Raw genomic sequence first — 21,192 nt, 5'->3', positions numbered from 1 at the left:
AAGACTTCATATCAGTGTGTATTTCTTTCCTTACCATCAATTTCATTGAATAGCCTTGCTCAGGATATTATACGTCTCCCTGCTTTCGTTCCACAGGTCTTTTACTGCACAAGCAAAGAAACTCCTGAAAAATAACTACACTTTTCTTAGGCCTCAATCTCCATAACGCTTTATCCGGGATAAATATAATGCATGCTATTTCCTAACTGTTTGCAAACTGGTTCCATATTTCATGAACTCTTTATCTGATTGCAAATCTTGAGTGTCCCATTAAGTCATGAAACGCTTCTCTGAAATTTGAAAAAAATAATTACTCTTTAAAATTGCCTATTCAAGAGTATTTAAATGTCTCTGCGACATCACATGATCATCTGCAATTCTTTCACTCCACTCTAAGCCTGCTAAATGAACGATCACCATCGGAAATTTACACGAACAATTTTTAACTAAGCAATCGACGTTATCTAGCCTCAGAAGCACATCTTCACTTGCCAGCTTCAAACTTGTTTTTTAAATTGTTATCGTTGGGTGATCTTCCGGTCATCACTAGAAGTTTAACGCATGCATATGCTGCGTTTCGTTTTAGTTCAAAAGTCTGTCCCTAGATTTTATGATGGATAGTAGAGGAGAAAAACACTAATTTCATTAAAAAAAAGCAATATTTTAATCGAAATTAAAATCGTTTGTCATTCGGTATCACGGTGGGTTTCCTCACCAGAAGAATTTAATGATTTTTGGTAATGTGCATTCTCACTAAAATATCAACTGGGAATTCAATTCTCATCTAGATTGGATAAACTGATGTACTATTTCATAAAAATTCAAGAAGGACAAAGCAAGTCCTCATTGTTCTATTAGATTTCAGTTTATAAGCTTGCTCAAAATCAATATTATATAACTAATACTACCTAACCTATTATTATTAATTTTATATTTATTTTTAATATTTTACATAGCCAGAAACCGTGCTCTTGACACCAAATATGGAACTGTTTCGGCCCGCTTAAGGCCCACTAATAGCGGAGGTGGTGTGGGCAAATGCAGTTCATCTCCCAACTAAAGACAATCACAAACCCGTGCCGTGAGCACGGGTTTGTGATTTCAAAGACGTTCGCTATTATTGGTGCAGAATATCAGCGCTGCTTCAATCGCAAAACATTTACAATTCAGTGACTTTTCTCTGCAAAAATAAATATCTACTTTTTCAATAGATAGCACCCTCTACTCGCAATACAAGCAAGCATTAATGTGCTGTCGGCTACAAATACCAAAGAAATAACGTATGGATAAAATAAGAAACATTCGATGTCTCCAAGATCACCACAGGGCGCTGCGTTCTGTTTAAAAACCGCTAGTAATGTTTATTTGGGAGCTCATGAAAACTATGCAGTAGCTATACCAAACTTCTGCATAACCAGGAAGGTTAATACTAACATTTTTATGAGATAGAAAATTAAATTAAATACGTAAAATGTCGAGAGAAAAATAAACCCAAACGAATGCTATGAGCGACAGGTGACTTACAAATCAAGATAAAAGAAATTCGTTCAAGGATTGTCGGATTTCCATTCTTGTTTACCTCTGGACGTATATTAATTCTTATTCCTAATATCCTTATATATTTCTGATATTAGTTCGATTTTGACACGTGCTGTGCTGGTGTTGACATAGTAAGCTTATACAGCAAGATGGTGCAGAAATATTCTGCACCATCCTCTTCACCGGGGAGAAAGAAAAAAAATATTTTATGAATTCTTTGTTTGTTAAAACCTCAACGATTTTGAATAAAAAACACTTTCCTCTTCTAAATATCTTACTATTTTTCAACCCGAATACATCACAGTAGAAACCTAAATCATCGTGTATCAGATATAAAGAACGAATAAGATATTTTTCTGATGAAACTTGGAAATTCTAACATGATCCATTATATATTTCTCCCCTATTATTACTTAATTCTATTCGTAAATAAAGGGCTTTGTTTTCCTTATTACTGAATAGAAATTAAAGAAAAGAGGCTGGTAATTGTGTTAATTACTCGGAAGGTTATTTTTTTATCACCTAGTGTTAGGTAACAGACGAATGTACTATTACGTACATTAGTCTGTTAATTATCGATTGGGTATCGTTTTCGGCAATAGGTTCTAAAAATGCAATTGCAGTTTTTGAACTTATTGCCGAAAACAGTATAAGCATCGGGATTTTCTGAATAAACTTAAACTTCGAAAAACATTTTTATTGGAATTTTTGGACAAAGCTATCTTTTATTCTGATTAAGGAAACCTTTTTCTTTAATTCAAGTAACCATTGGCATCTTTGTTACTTACTACCGAAGTGAATGCCTAATCTTATAATATTCGATTATCATTAGAAAAATGCCCTACTATTGCAACATTAGGCGATTTATGATGCATTCTGCAAAATGTAATTCGAATTCTTCATTTAGGCCTAATCTAGAAACAAATATTTTAGCGAATATCCTTTACGCACTAAAAACATTACAACCTTCTTCACAGATGTTCACCTAACTTTTAGCAACATGCTTTACATTGTTTTATAAACCCGTAAATAGATTTGTCTCAAAATATTGACCAGGAGAGGAGTCTCAAATAAAAGGACAACTATCATCTCTATACAGCTAGTGTTTTCCAATAATAAACCCCAGTAACGTGATGTGGCATTATGCCTCTGCCTTAACGTATTGATAGGGTTTCTGGTGTAGGCTAAATTTATCGGGTGTTTGTACTCTGTATTGTTGTTCATCGTAAATCAGTAGAGGAAGAGTCTGTCGCGCGACATTGTTTTTAATGAAAAGGATGCTGTCGAAAACAAACACTTAATGCGGACAGTAACAAGAGAGCCTCCAGGGATTACAAAAGAATTCTCTGTTCCTATTGGATGCTTTTTGGAGCATTACAACAGTTGTAGCATCTCTTCGAAGAAAATCGTGTTTTATTCATAACACTGTTGATTTGCAAATACGTTGGAATGCTGTGCGTTATCTCATAAGTTCGTTCGCAGAAATTACAGTTAATTCATTGAGAACTTTCTTTGATGCGTTACAGTCGACATTTATATTCGCTTCGTTCCTAATGCCAGATTGACTGTCGCTTACGAACTAAGGCTGAAACTTTCCTTTGATTGAATTGTTGTCAAAATGACTGTCTTTGGGTAAGAGAGAAGTCCTGTCTTAGTTTAAAAAAATGATAGGCAGTTGTAAAAGGAATATCTATGGAATTTTTTCCCTTTTCTATGCTACTAATTATATACTGGGTTTTTATCCTTTATTTAAGTGTAAGCAAACAAAGTTTGCGCCTGAAGTACTTTCAGGACTGGGGAAACTCGTGGTAAAGGCAGTATAAGTTCTCATCACTTGCTTTAGTATCTCCCATAATGGTCATGTATAATGCTGTGCATTATACATGACCACATCGAACATGAATAATGCTATGCATTAAGGGAAGAGCCACTACCCATACCGGTTTAGACCGTGGGAGCCAGACCCAGAAGTGGTGATACTACGGCAGAAGAAATGGAGAAGTCATGTTTACCTATACGAGTTGGCAAAAGGTGTCACACCTTATTATTAAAATTCTCTAGATTAGAGATAAGTTTATGGAAGTTTTTGCACTTGGCAATGCTACTAACCACGAGTTGTCCCAGTTCTGAAAGTACTTCAGGCGCAAACTTTGTTTGCTTACACTTGCATAAAGGATAAAACAAAATATATAATTAGAAGGAATATCTGTTTTTTTCGCATATTTCTCCGACGAAATTTTAGGTAATGACTGCATTTTTGTTTTTCTATTTTTTAAAAAAACAAAATTAATTGCACTATTGTTCGTTCCTGTGTAAATTCTTTTGAAGAAATAAGTAGTAATAGTGACCTGCCATTTTTCGAATGAAGAAAGATGTAAAATCTTAACATCGTAAGTTCTTATTTTCGTTGTAAACTCCAGTAGTACTAGGGTGTTTCAGTAACACATTAGTTAGACAAAAAAAAAGTTCCATAATTTGAGCTTGACGTTTCCTACGATGTAAACGTGAAACGCGTTTCGTGTAGATGTGTACTCAAATATTCTCTGGGAGTTTCCTTCCTTTCTGTTTTAGTTAGCTATGCAGACATTTGAAACCATATCAAACGGAATAAGGTGGTTAATCATCATTTCCGTAGGGTCCAATGTCTGCATATGCGTATTATTATAAGTTATTCATTAAACAGCAACTCGTTATCGTTAAGTATGCAAATATTATCCCTTGATAGAACGGAAATATTCAATTAACTGGTAACAATAAACGCACTTTCTGTTCGCAACATTCCTAATCAAGTAATGATTTCCGTAAGTGGATGTAAGCTGGACCATGCTAGATTAGAATGAAGACTAGGACAGGATGATTCGGTTACGATAGAGACGTAAGAAAAGTAGCTCACAGCTTCTTCCATGCTGCGTACTCGTTTGTTCTAAGAATTAGTGTTGTGCTTTACTCTTGATAAATCCATATTGGGAATAAATAGGAATCACACAAGTTTTATTTCCTGAAAGGAAATCAAATATAGAAGGAGAGAAGATGTTTTGTAGTTTACGATAATGTATCAGAGGAGACAGTTTTCTTGGATTGGTGTTGCACTTAAACTACTCTCAAAGGAATCTTTTCTCCAAAGACATTATTCTACATTAATGGTAAAAACAAAGCTCTCAGTTATATATCAGTATTCTCCTGCCGAAATATTTATCATGTAACTTGCGAGATCTTTTGGCAAATATAGAGCCACTTATTTTATCTGGATTAGGGAATAGTTCCCTTAAAAGGGCTACTAGGAAATATCCTCATTGTGCACTATTTGGTTTGGAGCTTCCATGGTAATTTTATTTTATTTATCTAAACTCGTTGTAAAATTAAATTAAATTATTTCGATGATATTTCAAAAAACATATTTTCCCACAGTACATTTATTATATTTTTGGTAAGTACGCCGTAATGAACTCCACTCATTCGTGTCATTCCTTAAGACAAATCATATAGTATTAATAACAGTCGTCCATAGGGTCTTTACAATTGTAGACACTTCATTTTATTTACTGTGTTTATTGAGTTTGTGTTTATCTTTTACTTTTCATAATTCTATTTAAATTTTATCTTTTTCCTATTTTATTTGTATTATCAGTTAATTACACAAGGTGTTAATGATTAATTTAGAATATAAAACTGATAGTGTTACATTTTTCCAAGAAATATAGCCTTTTTTCAGGAGTCATTGTGAACTAATTGCTAGTAACCCATTCCATAAATCCACTCATTTTTTTATGTTTTGCCTATACACGAGAGGTTGATTGATCACCCTATAGTACATTAGTACCGAATATGGATAGTGGGTTGGGAAAAGAAAAACTTGTTTACATTTGATTTAAAACCCTGCATATTGTATTCCTTGGGAAATACGTCAGGAGGAAGATTCTTCTACAGTAAAACAGTAGCAGGGATGAAGTAGGGGGAAAGAAACGTGTTCTGTGGGTTTCAAGGCGTACTTTGAAAGGATGTTGGATGGCAGCTGCACATGTTCCAATGGACTTAGTACTGAATAGGAAAATTATTGACGGTATTTTAGATGAACTTTTGTCGTGGAAATATTTATAGAATACACAAACGTCTAAGTGAAAGGGAGAAGAGTGATTTGGTAAGAGATGGATTATTAATCAATCTAATTTCTCTCCTCTGTATTGAGTCAAGCATTTGGAGTGGTCCACTCCAAATATGAGAGTAGCATTTAATAGCTTGGGAGGGGTGGAGATTTGTATAAAGTTAACAGCTGTTTGGTGAGGTGAAGTAATAGTTATATACAGTTAGATTCAACGTTTCGGAAGTGTTCTTACAACATAGATTACTAATTATCATGAATGATTTTTAATTATCGAATGAAATCATGTTTGCAGCATGAACCATACATGGAACTATATGGCGTGGTTCATTCTGAAAGAAAAGTCATGAGGGAGAAGCTGTGAATAGAATATTTTACACGATTAATCTAATTATTATCTATTTCTCTTTAAAAAAAAACAAAAGCAAATGGTGTATTGCTTTCAACGGAAGATGCCGTTATCATATAGTGACATCCGTCTCAATGCCAGAATGAGTCTCGGTAGGTCTATTAAATATGAAATCAGAAAAATAGCTGTGAAAAAATAAGCGCCGTTAGAAAATAAATCATCTTCCTTCGATAGATAATATTGTATAGTAGGCACAGAAGTTAACGAAACTTCAACGATAGAAAGAGGCACGCAAGAGAGGGGGGGGACATCAATTAATTTCAGTAGATTTTGTGCCAAATTGCCCATGTCGGCTATTGAATATCTCGAACTAAAATATAGTTAATTTACTAACTATTTAACGGCTTTATATTATTTTACATATCTAAGTGGAGAAAATGAGGATTATTCGTATATTATTAACTTAACATGTTCAGTTAATCGATCCATACAGAAAGGGAAAGAAAGGGCCTTATGCCGAATTGAAGTGTTATTTAAGGTGAGAGCCACATTGCTAGGGATTGTCACATTAGCTATCGAGGGAGAACGTAATCTACGGTAACAAGATTGCTTGACAAAACAAAACTCACTTGAGATAACTGATGTTAATATGAGAGTTTTCTTGGTTACTGGACTATTTACTAGTCCAGTAAATAGTCCAGAAACTATTCACTAGATCTAATCACTGGACTAAAAACAAAAAAGTATCGAAAATGAATAACACTGTACTGAGACATCTTTTTTGTAATAAGTTACTGACATAAAACTTTTGTGTTCCGAATAAACATCTTCAGAGTATAATCTATATCGCCCATGAATAGTTGCGTTTAAAGACCAAGTACTCTCCTAGTTCTAAACATTTCGAATCACGCAAAAACATGGTTATACAGAACAGTCCGAATCTGAATCTTCAATATATTCTACAAGTGTATGGAAATCGAAATTAATCTATTAGTCTGATTAACGTATAGACTAATAGATTAATCTATTAGTCTATACGTTCTGAGGTTATAGAAAACAAATAAGATACTCCCCAAGAGTATAATTTGTTAACCTACTTTTTAAAATGCATGTACCGACAGACGTGTAGGCATTCGATCGTAATGCAGCACACACACAGAGGATGACATCTGTACAGCTTGTCGTCCATTGCTGTATGCGGAAGGAACTAGAATGAACCGCGCCTCGAACATTGAAAAAAATAGCAGGTGAAAATGATACTATTTTTGTTTGAAATAAGAAAAGCTGGAAAAGTGAGTCCAAAACCCAATCATGGACAAAAGTACAATTTAGCAGATTTTGCGTACACCCAGCTCATTCCGTAGTCGGAAATTTCGACCGTCTTCCCCCCCCCCCCCCCGAAACACATTATTAAACTTCAGCGGTGCTTTTTTCCTCACATGATACCACTACTACCGCTTTTAATGCGGAAATTGTGTTTTCCGATGACATCATGAGTTAAGTTAAACTTGAGAAGTGTATAAATTATTCAAGCAACTTCCACATTTTCTGAAACCCAAAGATTGGAATTTTGATTGAATAACCAGCGAACAGAATTGTCAGTTATTCAAGAAATATGCAATTAATTTTCAGATTAGTTGGATAATGTGTTTGAGCTAGTTCTAGCTGTATGCGGCTCTTTTGTTTAATTTTTATCTTCATATTGTTAATAAGCCGTGAATTGTTAAGAACTACTTTTTACTAGCAAAGAAATTGAAATATATCAATCAAATGAATAGAATTATTCTTTAGAATTATTAAGTCTGAGTATGTGGAATATAATACATTTTTAAGGAAACTTTTCTTTTTCTGTTGAAAAAGAAAACTGTGGCAACAGGAACTACTCTCCTGGGCGGAGTTCCCAATTCCTTGAAAGTTGAAATGACAAGGAAAGTGTAGGCGTCTGTCTCCGTGTGTGTTCTAAAGTCGGTTCGTGTCTGTAAGGGAAACCGGAGTACCCGGATGAAAACCTCACGGACACGGCCTGAGAATAGTGTTGCCAAATGAAAATTACTAAAAACAGCTAAATCTTAAATCAAAAGAGCTAAAAAGGAGTTAAAATAAAAATTTGAAGCTAAAATTTTAAAAGTAGTAGTTGATACTTTTAAGTTACTTTGTTGAAGTGATGCTTGCATATAAGTGGCTAAATACATCTTCCATGTATTTCTTCTATGTTTTCACTTAGATTTTAAGCTTTATTATATGTGGCCATCGAGCCGATATTACTCAGTGTAGATGCTGGTAAATGATAGTCTGTACAGCACTGATTGTTACGCCTGAGGCCATACTTGCCTTAGAAAATAACTGTCAGCATTGGAAATTCCGTCTTGTTTCTTAATTTAGTTTTAACTACATTCATGGAACTAAACATTCGTTCAATTTCCACATTAGAATTTGGCAGTGTTAATAAATTGATTGCACACTGAGCAATTTCTTTAAATGGATTCATTTCAGATGATGCATCTTTATATTCTCGTACTTCAGTCCAGAATAGCTCAGTGTTTTCTATATTTGTCCATTTATTTAAGTGGATAGTATTGTACTGGTATTGAGCAGCAACATCTTTTTCTGTTTTCTGCATTATTTCTAAGATGGAGTAACAGGTTCTTTTATACGTTTTAGGGTATTGTCAACAGAAAAAGGAGACATCATTCTTAAAATATTCACGTTTTCAGGCAACCTTTACTTAAGCTGTTTGAAGAGACCAAGAGAAACTGCCTTGCTCTACTTCTAAGATTTCGCTCATCATTTTGAATTATTTTCTTTTGTATCATCAACTCTGAAATTTTTCTTTCAAATCTGTAACCAAGCATATTAGCAATAGAGCGAATCAGACGAGAAAGGTCTTCAAATAATCTCATCTTATCCGCACAGTTAGATTCGAAAATTTTGTTAACTTGCTGAACTTGAACTAAAACAGGATCAATAATAAAGGCACAACAGATTCCTTTAATCTTTGTACATATCCCACAAAATTTGAGCTTTGTAACATTTCTCAATCACGACTTCGAAGTGGGTTTTTAATTCCAACCACTGGTTGAGAATTCTGTGTACTGCAGATGTACTGGAGAGCTACCTTATTGCACAATTGCTTACAATTTTCAGAGGAGCATCATTTTCGTTGATAGTTTGATACAGCTCTTTGTATGCTGATTGTCTTGAAGAAGAATGTGAAAAAAACCTATACGTTTCGGCAACTGAAAATTCTAATTTTCCTGGGAGAGATTCTGCACAAGTGTGAGAATTGCCAGTTGTAATGAATAGCCTACACATTAATTAAAATTGAGGAGGGAATATATGGCTTCAGTTGTTCATAAACGCCATTATTGACACCAACCATAACACTGGCATTGTCTGTACCAATTGCAATGAGATTTTTAATGTCCAGTTTCTTGGCCAAGAGCTCTTCCTTTCAGTGCAGTCACAATACCACTAGAATCACACTTTTTTAGAACCCCCATGCTCAGAAATTTTGTTGAATTTCTTGATATAATAAATGATGGCCATTCCTAAAATCTTATTCGCTGTGATATCATTCGATTCGTCTATTAGCAAGCTGAAATAATTTTCATCTCCAATGTCCGCAATTAGATTTTCTTCAAAATGCTCACTTAGAATATTCTTCACAATTGCAGAGCACTTAGTTCGGTGCATTTTCTTTGGCATAATTTGACTGTCTGGGATGATATTTTTGCAATGATCTACTAGATGATCGCAGTTATTGAATGATGAATGACAACAAAGAAATATTCCTTATCTACCTTCAAAGTTCGCGGTCTCATCAGATTTTATCACAAGCATATTTGTAATAGGAACAGCCTTATATGGAACTGCAGCAAGATGTTTCTTATTTTCCTATGCATTACAAGCTGACAATATTTAGCAGCTATATCACATCTGCAAAACTTACAATGGCCTTTTGTAGCGTCACCAGGAACTTCACACAATCATTTACTAAACATTCTCATTTGCAACCAATCCCTCCTAAATTTTTGCTTGTAAGCTTTATTTTTCTCTTTGCTCATTTTTAAAGAAGGGTATACAACTCTTTACTACAACGAATTACGATCAGCATTTGAAAACTTCCCACGTGCTATCGCAACTACAAACCAGAACACTGAGCTCGATTTCTCAGTATTAACCAACATAAAAACTAAAAAAGTGTGAAAGACTTCCTAATACAGACAGAGGATGAGGGTAGCTATATCACATATTACACATGATGTTGCTGAAATCTGCAAAAGCCGACAAGCTCAAGTATCGCATTAAAATAAGTTCCATTTTTATAAAAGGCAACTCCATGCATATTTTTATTGTTAGTTTTATGACCCTAATGCGTTTGGTGTTCCCCAAATTTTTCCTATAATCAAGTGTTCCGTGACTTCGAAAAGGTTAGGAACCACTGCTCTACGGTAATCGGTATGACAGTTTTAAAGTAATAAAGGATTATTTTAGTGAAAGAGCAGTCAACCATTAAAAAGCATTTTAATGAAATTCCCTGATTAGTAACATACAAAGTAACGTGTTTGTACCACTTTCTATTACAGGAAAGCGAAAACGGCAGAAGTGAAAAGAAAGAAATCAAGAACAGAAATAAAATTTTTAGAATCAACAAAGGGAGAATTATAAAACGAAACACTATACGGTGAAATCTAAATTGATATAAAAGAGGATAAAAAGAATGAAGAAGCCCACCTGTCATAAAATTAGAAATATCCACTGAGAGAATTGCAGTCTCCACCATTTTCCCCCGTAAGTTACCCAACGGTTCCAATATTATCAATTGTCTGATAAACATAAAAAGCACTTATTTTATTTAAACTTGTTTGTCTTAAATGTATTCCTTGATCCACCTGCCAGCCAGAATTTTTCATTGCTGGCAGGTGGATCAATAATTTACCTACACTGATTTTTTTGCCAGTGTGGGTAAATTCAAGAGACAGGAAACTAAAGGGGTGGGAGAGGAGAAATTCCCGTAAGCAGACCATCATATTTTAGTATTGTCGTGTCGGGTAATTTCAGGAAATAAATATAAATACAGATGGGTGCTTTGCATAGTTGGAATCCACCAATAAATAATAGAAGCAGGATTTTCCCATGGGAAAATCCTGCTTCTATGGCACAACCAGTCGAATTTTTCTGCTTCGATCTTCGCATTAAATCCCCCCCCCCTCTGAACTTCAATTTCACAAGTAAGGGGAAGTTGAAGTGGTCTCCGCGGTTGCTGGATTTAGCCATGCGTCACGTGTCGGGAGGATAGAATAAGTATGAACTTTAAGTTTATTCATATTCCTTTACCTATTGATAATGGTTTGTGAAAATGACTAAGGTTTTCAGTTTTTCTCCCTCTCTTTTGGGTAAGCAAAACAATCCTTTGACCTTGTAACTGATAGTGACCGATGCTTGTTCAATTTGAACGGTAGTTTCATTCTATGATTAACATTTATTCACTTTTACATCAAAACGGGATAACAAACCCATTATTCAGGCAATCATCATTCACAACGTGAACGAAATGTAATACATAAAGCACCGAATCATCATCGATACCCACAATTACGTCGATTTTTCTTTAGCGAACGATCTGTCAGAGATATAAACTGTTTCTGAGCATTCAGATGTCTTGTCAAATGTCATTAAGTTATCGATGTCAGAGGAATACAAAACTATTTTATGCAATACAAAAATCACAACCAATAGTAATATTTAATGAAATGTATTTTCTATATCATGAAATAACGAACTCATAGGACTTACAACTTCCTAAACATGACGGTTAAAAATATGCGGAACTTTTGGCGTGAGATGGGCAACAACAGAGTGATCTTCCCTACTAAAATACACGTGCAAGAGTGGATCAAAGAAAGAGTACCGCTGAAATCCAAGAGAAAATGAAGATCTGTACTTCCAGTGTATAGCTTGAAGATAACCTGCTAACATAAACACACTATAATATAGTCAACTTCCTTCAGCACTTCTTCATTGGTGATCTCCAAATTAATTTTTTGTTTAGCTCGTTTTTTTAAAGAAAGTATTTCGTATGTACAATCCCCTACTTTCTAGAAATTCAAGTCTTTGTCCGTTCTCATTTATTTGGCACATAACTTGCATACGTAAACCATTACAATTTTATAGTGTCATGTACAATCATAAAATAATCATAAAAATTTTAATTTCTTCATCTGAATGACTGAAGATGGGCGAATATATTTGCATTATACTTAAATCGCACCTCTTCCTGATTTGATTTTCGATCCAAGAATTATAATTCTCTGGGAGAGAATTACAATTTCTTGAATTTAAACCAAACTACTACGCATTGTAAATTTAATGGAGTTTAAAGAAAACAAAAATTCCTTCGGAGTTTTATGTTTACCGTGAAGATTTGTCTCTAGCGAAACTTGTTCCCGCTTGTTTATTAAATAGCCGTTGTCGTATTGTTTCGTAAAACTTTCTACGTGCCAGTTCATTAGCCAATCTTTCGCAAAGTGAGAAAGAATCAACATTGAGCTGGGAATGTTCAAAGCTGCAGCAAACATCCCGTCGAGCACGTACACACCTGATATCACAGTTACCCCTATGACGGGATGACACGAAAGAGCAAGCCATCAGTTGGGAGATTACTACTACCGCACGGTCTTCCAGAAGCCTTGTCAAGTCAATGGGGATCAATCAGTGGACTCCATGAATGCCAGCAGCCTCTGACAACTTAATATTGCACGGAGAGAACGAAAACACACTTGCCGGTCTAGTGAAGTCCTGATTAGTTCCTTAGTCGGCTGTCATGTCGTGAGAAATAAAACGTATCAACAAATATGGGGAGGCGAAGTGGTATTCTTAAGTGTGTTAGACATACTTACTACTCTCTTATAATAAAAGCCATCGTTTCGTGTAATAATTATTTTTTCTCTTTGAACATTTAGCGGTGGTGTGCAGTTGCTTTCTAGCTTCTGCAGAAGATTAAAATAAAACGACAGTTTACGCGATGACCACTTTTAGCTTCATGCGCCCAATAAAAACGAAATGTAGAACCTTAAAGAATGGTAAAATCTCTACAAAACTTCGTTCCTTTCTACCGAAGTAATATCCTGTAATCTCGTAAATATTAATAATTTAATTCTGTCATGTCATAAATTCTTTTCTGCTTAAAGTGAATTAAATCTAATGTAACTTTTTTTTCAAAGATAAAAAATTAAAGCCTTGCCTGTGCTTGACAACGAAAGACTCGTCAGGAATCCCGTGAATGACCAGATCATGAGAGAAATAATGTAGAGGAAGAGATCACTAATATCGTAGACGATATTAGTGCATAGTGCATAGAACTGCAATATAAAATGCAGTTCACAAATCCATTGAAATTTTTTTTAACCGGGACAACCGTAAAGAGAAATAAAAAAAAATGTTGTAGAAATTAAGGAAAACGAAATGTCCTTTTAGATAAAAAGATGCTAGCAGATACGCCCCTCGCTCGTAATTTAATCCTAAGAATTCACGTCTCGCCTATGTTGGCTAACCCTGAACGATCATCCTTATCGGAGATCCATTAATTTTCCTAAATACTGTACTTCCTTTATGGTCGGAAGCATGAGTGTGTCTTGGAGGTTAATGAAAGGAAGCGGAGAGTTACTCACTGAACATTCAATTCTTCTGTAAACGACCATGAAAAGGTCATCTGCATTAGACAAGCGAGATCGGTAATTGAAATTCCAAAAGATACTGTGCAGAATAGCCTCATCCTTCTGGTTTTAGTAGAAATTCAGGCATTGTTTTCGAGAAAAGGGAATGCGACTGCTTTATTTCTTATTTTCGTACTTAGCAAGTAAATTGAAAAAACTGATTCGAATATTTTAGATGGCTTTGATTCCTCTAAAGTTTCTTGCATGCCGCAGAAAAATTCAGACTGGTTATTAAAATTTACAATCATGTTTTTTCTTCGAGCTATTTATTCCTAAAGTTTGGAGAGTGGATTGATAAATTCTTAATAAATTGAATGTCATACAACACTTAATAATTTTGTCATCATTAAGCTTGAGGAATGTACAGGTAGGATTAAACTTCCGCTACAAGAATACTTTATTCTTGTAGCGGAAGTTCTTTCGATTGTTTATAAGTAGAAAAATGAATAAAATTCATTTTTCTACTTATAAACAATCGAAACACCCAATCCCACTTGCGGGGGTGATGGAATTTGTATCCGCAGTCTGTTTGTTGATGAGCGGATATGCTTGACTACTCGGCAATATAAACCTTCCTTATAAAGGTATCGATGAAGGAATTACTTTTCTTGTGCTATTGCTTAGTTCCAATTAGGGTGCGATACTCCATAAGATCCTCTCATCATATATCAACACCCTCTCATACATAAGGGCCTCATATGAGAACATCATTTTTAACATATACAGGGCACAAATTTAGCAAAATTAATGAATTCGTGGTAATACTGTAAGATTAAATAGTACTGTATCAGGCCATTATAATTTTTTATAAATGAATATAAAAATTCATCCATGAGAGTTTTTTCTCTCAACTCAAGTGTAATCGTACTTAGGCTTATTTGTTTTAACTAGGTTAAGTTACATAAAAAAATTAAAAAAACCCGAAGAACTAACCGGTAAAACTCACTCGATCTTTCATATTCCAAAGGGATTGGAATCAAATTTAACAACACAGAACTAAGATATTTAGTACTGAATTTCTTGGACTCAACGATATAAAATAACTCAAGATATCGAAATGGTTCTTATTAGTTTTTGGAGTGAGAGCACGGCAACAATTTCGGTTTTGAAAACATTTTTTAGAGGACATGCTGTCTCCGTCCGTTGAATCTCTTAATATCCTACCCACGATCCCATCAGCAATCATGACTTGGATTCAACCGCACACATCTACAACTATCATGATTCAGACCCACGTCTTATGAAAACACAGCATGCAGCGAATTACTTGGTATATTTTCTTTATTCGAATAAGAGTTTGAATCCGGAAATAAATTCATATCTTCCCATTTCCATTAGTATTTTAAACATCTTTGAGTTTTAATAACGCTACTTTCTAGGGACCAGACTTGAGCACAATAATCCAGATGTTCGCGTATCAATGCCTTATAAAGGGGGATAACTTATTACTCGACTTGTTCATATATTCTTCAATATCCAAGTAATCTTATGGAATACCTTAGCAATATGTCCTCTAAACTTTAACTCTGTCTACCACCTAAACATCTGTCTCTAGTGTCATCTATTTCCTGGAATACAGTGCCATCAATGGATATTGTGAGTGAATGAATTCAAGAATAAGTATGATAGCTAGTGCATGTGACCTCCCGCTATGAGTCTCTGACTCCCTGGAGGTCTCTCTTAATAATAATAAACAGATACCCTAATTAAATCGTCCTCCACATCGATTAACTTTACTCTATCTAATTTCGCATCATCAGCAAACAACTGAATATTTCCTAGACAGTAATGGTCCCACCACTGAACCTTGAGGCACACCACTAGTCACCGGTTTTCGCCTCGATTCTGCCCCTCCATATATACCACTTTTTGATATCCGTCCAGCAGCCACCCTCTTAACCAGTGTCATATCCATTTCTATTTGTTCTAATTTGCGTAACAGACTTCCATGTGGTATTCTGTCAAATGCCTTTGCGAAATCATCGTGTACCCATTTCCTTTATCCAAATTATTAAAAGTTAGTAAATTACTATTACTAAGGTAAGTATATATATACAGTATCATATAAAATATGATACTTTTCTTCTTGGGTTTTTCTCTTCGAATTCAACCCATGCTTGAATTCTCTTCTAGTACCTTCACCACCACTCCTGAGATACTGATTGGTTTCTAATTTGCTACTGCAATCTTAGAATATCCTTTATGCAAGGGAATTATTTTGTTCTCTTTCTACTTAGAACTCTACCAGAGTTAAGACTTAAAGCCCCTAGTGCAAGGCATTGCCAGTTCCCTTGCACATTCTCTAAATATCCGAGCTGATATCCCATCTAATCAGACAGTAACATTGAGATTCTGCAAGGAAACTCCAATTCATCTATCTCTATTTCTGCATTACTGTCTGTCATATTGGTGAAAGCAGTAGGCTCACTAGGAAGATATATATATGCTTGCAAAGTGGTCACTCAACTATTTTATCTGCTTCCGTCTCCTTGTGACCATCATCGCCCATTAAGGTTAATCTTCCATAGTCATTCTTCCTCTTACTGACCACTGCACTGAATAATATCTCGCAAATTCAAACCACCGATCAATATGGTCTTTGCCACCATTCCGACAATATCACAATTAAAATGTTAAAAGATACTAAATACTCTAAAATCACGAAAATATGCTGGGGGGGGGGGGGAAAGAGGACAGATAAAAATCACTTATTTTACACCAGCGCTAAATTACGCGACCACTCACCATTCTTCATATATTATTTCTATTCGGGATATGACGTAATTGAGCATATAAACAATGGAGAATAGTGAAATTATAACTCCATTAAGTATATACTCGACAGACCCACAAATTGGAAAGTTCCTTAAAACTTCAATTCCCTTTTTATGTGTGCGCGCGCGCAAACCTCCTTTTCACATTAGAGCGAATCAGAGATGAAAATTATCTCAATACGTGCTTTTATCTGTACCAGAATAGCTATAAATACCGGTCATCATTGTCAATCTAAGAGATAAAGTCTTGAGAGAGTGTGAAAGCTATCTTTCCTTCAATTTCTTAGAATATGTGCATAAGTCGGTGGTGAAAATCGCACTCCTCTGCACATGAGCGCAGATAGTTCTGCATTTTCGTATATATTATTGCATATTCTATTCTAGAGACCTGTGGCGAGGTTTTCTTTTCCATAATTCAGGTATTTGTGCAAAAATGACAAAAATCAGTTTGATTAATCTTTCGAACGACAATATATATATATTCCGAAATAATATAATAATTCGGATTTCTAATTACAAAATATATTATCTAAGAATTGTGTTTGTGTACAAGTAATTCCGAATAACGTAAAAAAAAAAAAAAAAAGTCCTAGAAATAACTGCACAGGTGACTTTTAGTGGCATGTCGATACGCGATTATTTGTACACGTACGTAATTTGCATATCGATGATGAATTAGTAAGTGGTGGTGTCTGTAATTGTGTGTTCAGTGGTCGATTTGTCTGTGTGTGAGGGGGAAAATCCCCCTCACGACCTCGGCCCAAGATCGACTAACTTGGTACTAAAGTCAAAATTAACTCAGAAAAAATCTTTTCGCACTTGCAGTGGGATTTGAACTGAGGTCCTCTTGTTCAGTAAGGTAACGCCACTAGCGCTACGCTACCGAGGTCTATGTGGCTTCCTTACCGAAAGCCGATTCTTAAGGCTGCAGAAGACGTATGTAATGACTTTCCATTTCTTTTATTCTCAAAGTTAATAATATGTTCAGCAAACAGCCGCTTCGATGGTACTCTGATTGATTTTTCGGAAAATAAAGTAAAAAAACAATCATTCTTAATGAACAGCCGATAGGGCAAGCTACCGAAAAATTAGATTGAAACTTAAATGTCTATTCTTTTTTTCTAGTTGCCTTAGTCTATTCATCTCCCGTATTACAGGAATGTGCCTAAAGAACTGGATGGATTCTAGTAATTTTAAATAATTATCTCGTGAATTTTATAAAATTATGGATTCAAGGAACCTTTTATTTAAGTTGAAACTAAAATTACTTACAAACACCCACCATAACCGATGTTAAGATGATAAACTTTGGAACTGTATAATGATGTATTAGACCTTTTTCCCCTTCTCTTAAGTAAGTTTTTATATATGTTCGTACCCACAACGAACGCCCCTCGGTCTGTTGAAAAGCAAATTGCTTCACATGTTTATTTTTATTCACGTTAGAAACAGCAAAGCATCATCTGTGTTGGAGTTGTTTATTTTCGCAAGCCATGTAGCATATTTCAGAACTCCTCTACTAGCTTTCGTGCATAAGATATGATATTGTCTGAGCTGAACGCAGATGACGCAATCCCGAGAAAGATTGCGTCATCTGCGTGGCAACTGTTCCACCTTTGGCAAATCTATATTCCATTCGCCTTATATATGAAATACGGTGCTACATCCATCGAATGAAAAATCGGTGATTTTTGGATCGAATTATTTACTTTTCAGTTGCTACTTAATCCTGCAGGCCAAAATGTGTTTATTCGAGGAATATGATCTCGAGTATTACTTAGTGATAGATACCAAAGACAGCACTTCACTACAGGTGTCCGTATATATATTATATCCGGGTTCGAATCCCTTTTTTGGATGCAAGGAACCTTTTATTTAAGTTGAATTCAGGTTTCGTCACTATGGAGTTTGAAGAGAAGAGTCAAGGACAACCCTTCATTCACACAATACCTATTCCACCCTCCAGGCAAAACTCTAATCCTCAGTATCCTTACTAATCACTTATATAATTTCCATTGTTGCCCACTTGGTTTTTTCACTTCCTGACATGTATTGAAAAAAAAAAAAGAGAGAGAGAGACTCTTCGGTGTCACCCCTTAAATAATTATTTACTTCCGTCGTGTCGTTATTCACCTATTAGCTAGTTTTTGAAGCCCAGAAACCTTAAATCTATTCTCATAGAAAGCACTCCATAGCTCTACCACCTCATCCCCAGTCCAGATTAGTAAAGCAACCTCCCTATACCTGAATGGCAGCGTGTTTTTCAACAAGCACACAACATCACGTAAGACTCATTTACATTGAAACTATAAATAAATTGCAGTGTATTACTTAGGCCTAAAGCAATCGTTATGTACCTTAGGCCACAACACTAAAATAAGTATTCGATGTTCTCCACTCAACACTTCATTGGATACTGCTTATGAAGATGTTTCAGTATCTAATGCTCCAAGAGACAGTCGATACCTTTTTAATATTCTCAGTGCAGTTAACTGTAAAAAATTCTTCATTCATATTATGTTGCAGACATGATTACAAATTCAGTTCTAAAAAAAAAAAAATGCCTACTGCTACAACAACGATGTTCATGATGAGAAGTCAATATCGATTTGTTTACTTAACAATACCAATCTTACCTCTGTTTCATTCTTCACAATTAATTTATCAGTTAACAAGAAACTAATGATAAACATTTTAATGGCATTGTTATCCCATAGTGTATATTACGCTAAAAGCGAATTATTATATTTTAGTGCATATATAAAAAATGTTCTTACTAATCAATTTATTTGTTGCCTTAAATGTCCAGCACCAAAAAATTATTAGTCAGTAATTAGCTTTATATTTATAATAAATCTTCACAAGTAATGTGTCAAACCCAAACAGTTTGGCTAAACAAAGCAAATGATATTAATATCTTGACTTCTGTATAATCTATTGAACTTAATTAATTGATGGACTGAGTCCTTGACTCTTTATCCCTTCATCTGGATTTTAGTTTGCGGGTGATGAGATTATTGTGGGTAATTTACCCGCTCACTGTGAGCATTGAGGCTGTATCAGCTTTCTCTTGCGATGGAGGATTTCGGTTTTTTTATGTGTGAAACAATCTGAGGGTTTGTAGTCAGCTGCTTGTCGAATTAGCTGATTTGGGTGATTATCCGTGATTGTGAAGAATTTCTCTGGAATGCCTGTCATTTAGGTCCCATAGGTTCATTCATCAAGAAGCCAATCTCAGGAAGATTGGCTTCTTGATGTAACTGGTGAACCATGGGGCATTAAATGCCATTCTTAGGCATTTATTCTGTATTATCTGAAGTATGTTGATGTTGCGTTTAGTTGTGTGACCCCAGGTTGGAGAGGCGTAAGTTAGTTGCGGTCTGATTACCGATTTGTAAAGGAGAATTTTGTTGGTTATGCTTAGGAAGCTGTTGTTCCTATTCAAAAGTGGATATAGCTGTGCTATGGTCTGACTTGCTTTAGTGGCGACACTATATGTGACTTGAAGTTTAAACGTCTATCAAGATGAACTCCCAGATATTTGGTAGAATTGTGCCAAATTTTAACAAACATCTGTATGCTTGTATTCGGTTCTGCTTTACGTCTGGTGAAAAGTCTTGAAGAGCTTTTGTTTGGATTGATTGCAATACGCCATTTGGTGTACCAATCCTCCAATTCATTGACTGCTCTCTGCAGCTTGATTGTGGCCAGAGGGATCTGGCTATAATGATTGTGTCATCGGCATATAAAGCGGTGATAGATGGGGACAGTTTGGGGAGATCTGCCATGTATACGGAGAAGAGTAGGGGAGATTGCAGAGAGCATTGATGGACTCCGGCCGTGATTCTCCTCTCTGTGGATCTGATACCGTTGAGTTTTATTTTAAATTTTCTGTTATTTGATAAGTAGAACTAGCGGTAATAGAATACCAACTTCGTGTAGTTTAAAAATTAGTCCGTGATGCCACACTCTATCAAATGCCTGAGTGATGTCCAGGAAAACTGCGCCAGAGTGTTGGTGCCATTCATACCCTTGGGTTTTATGTTCGACAACTCTGTAAATTTGTAGCGTTGTGGAGTGATTTCGTAAAGCCAAATTGTTCATCTTGGTTGATATCTGTTGCCTCTTGAACCCGTGTGAGAATTGCACGTTCGGCTATCTTACTTATGCATGAAAGAAGGCGGATTGGTCTGTAATTTTCAGAAACTGTGTATTTTTTCCAGGTTTGGGAATTAGGAAAACGTCGGAAATTTTCCATCGCTCTGCGGGAAATAATTTAGCAGGAGATAGCTTTAATGATGGCTACCAGATGCATAACCCCCTTTGCGGGGAAGTAGCTTGAGCAACTTGTTTGTTATTCCATCTGGACTCGGAGCCTTTCTGTTATTTAGTTTTCTTAAAATCTCATATATTTCTGTTGGTGACACGGATTTGTTGTTGGATTGGAGTGAGGCATTTTGAGTTATTTTACGCACTTAAGTGTGAATTGTACTTATGAAATTTCATATCTGTATTGATATAATTGGGGCTGCATTGTTTTTTTAAGCTGTCAGTAAATGCTTTAGCTTTTTCCTCGTCGTTGTAGACAACACAAGATTCACCTTGGATTGGAGGAAGTGTAAAACGCTTTGAACGGAGTGATTTCATCATTTTCCATATTGATTGATCCTCTGCGTTTAATTGATGAATTTTGTTATTCCAGAGTTGGTTACGGTG

This window comes from Typopeltis vanoorti, chromosome 18 (assembly GCF_054136105.1).
Source record: "Typopeltis vanoorti isolate ZY-2024b chromosome 18, IOZ_Tvanoo_1.0, whole genome shotgun sequence".
In the NCBI taxonomy this organism is placed as follows: Eukaryota; Metazoa; Arthropoda; class Arachnida; order Uropygi; family Thelyphonidae; genus Typopeltis; species Typopeltis vanoorti.
Note: the sequence above shows the minus strand (reverse complement) of the source record.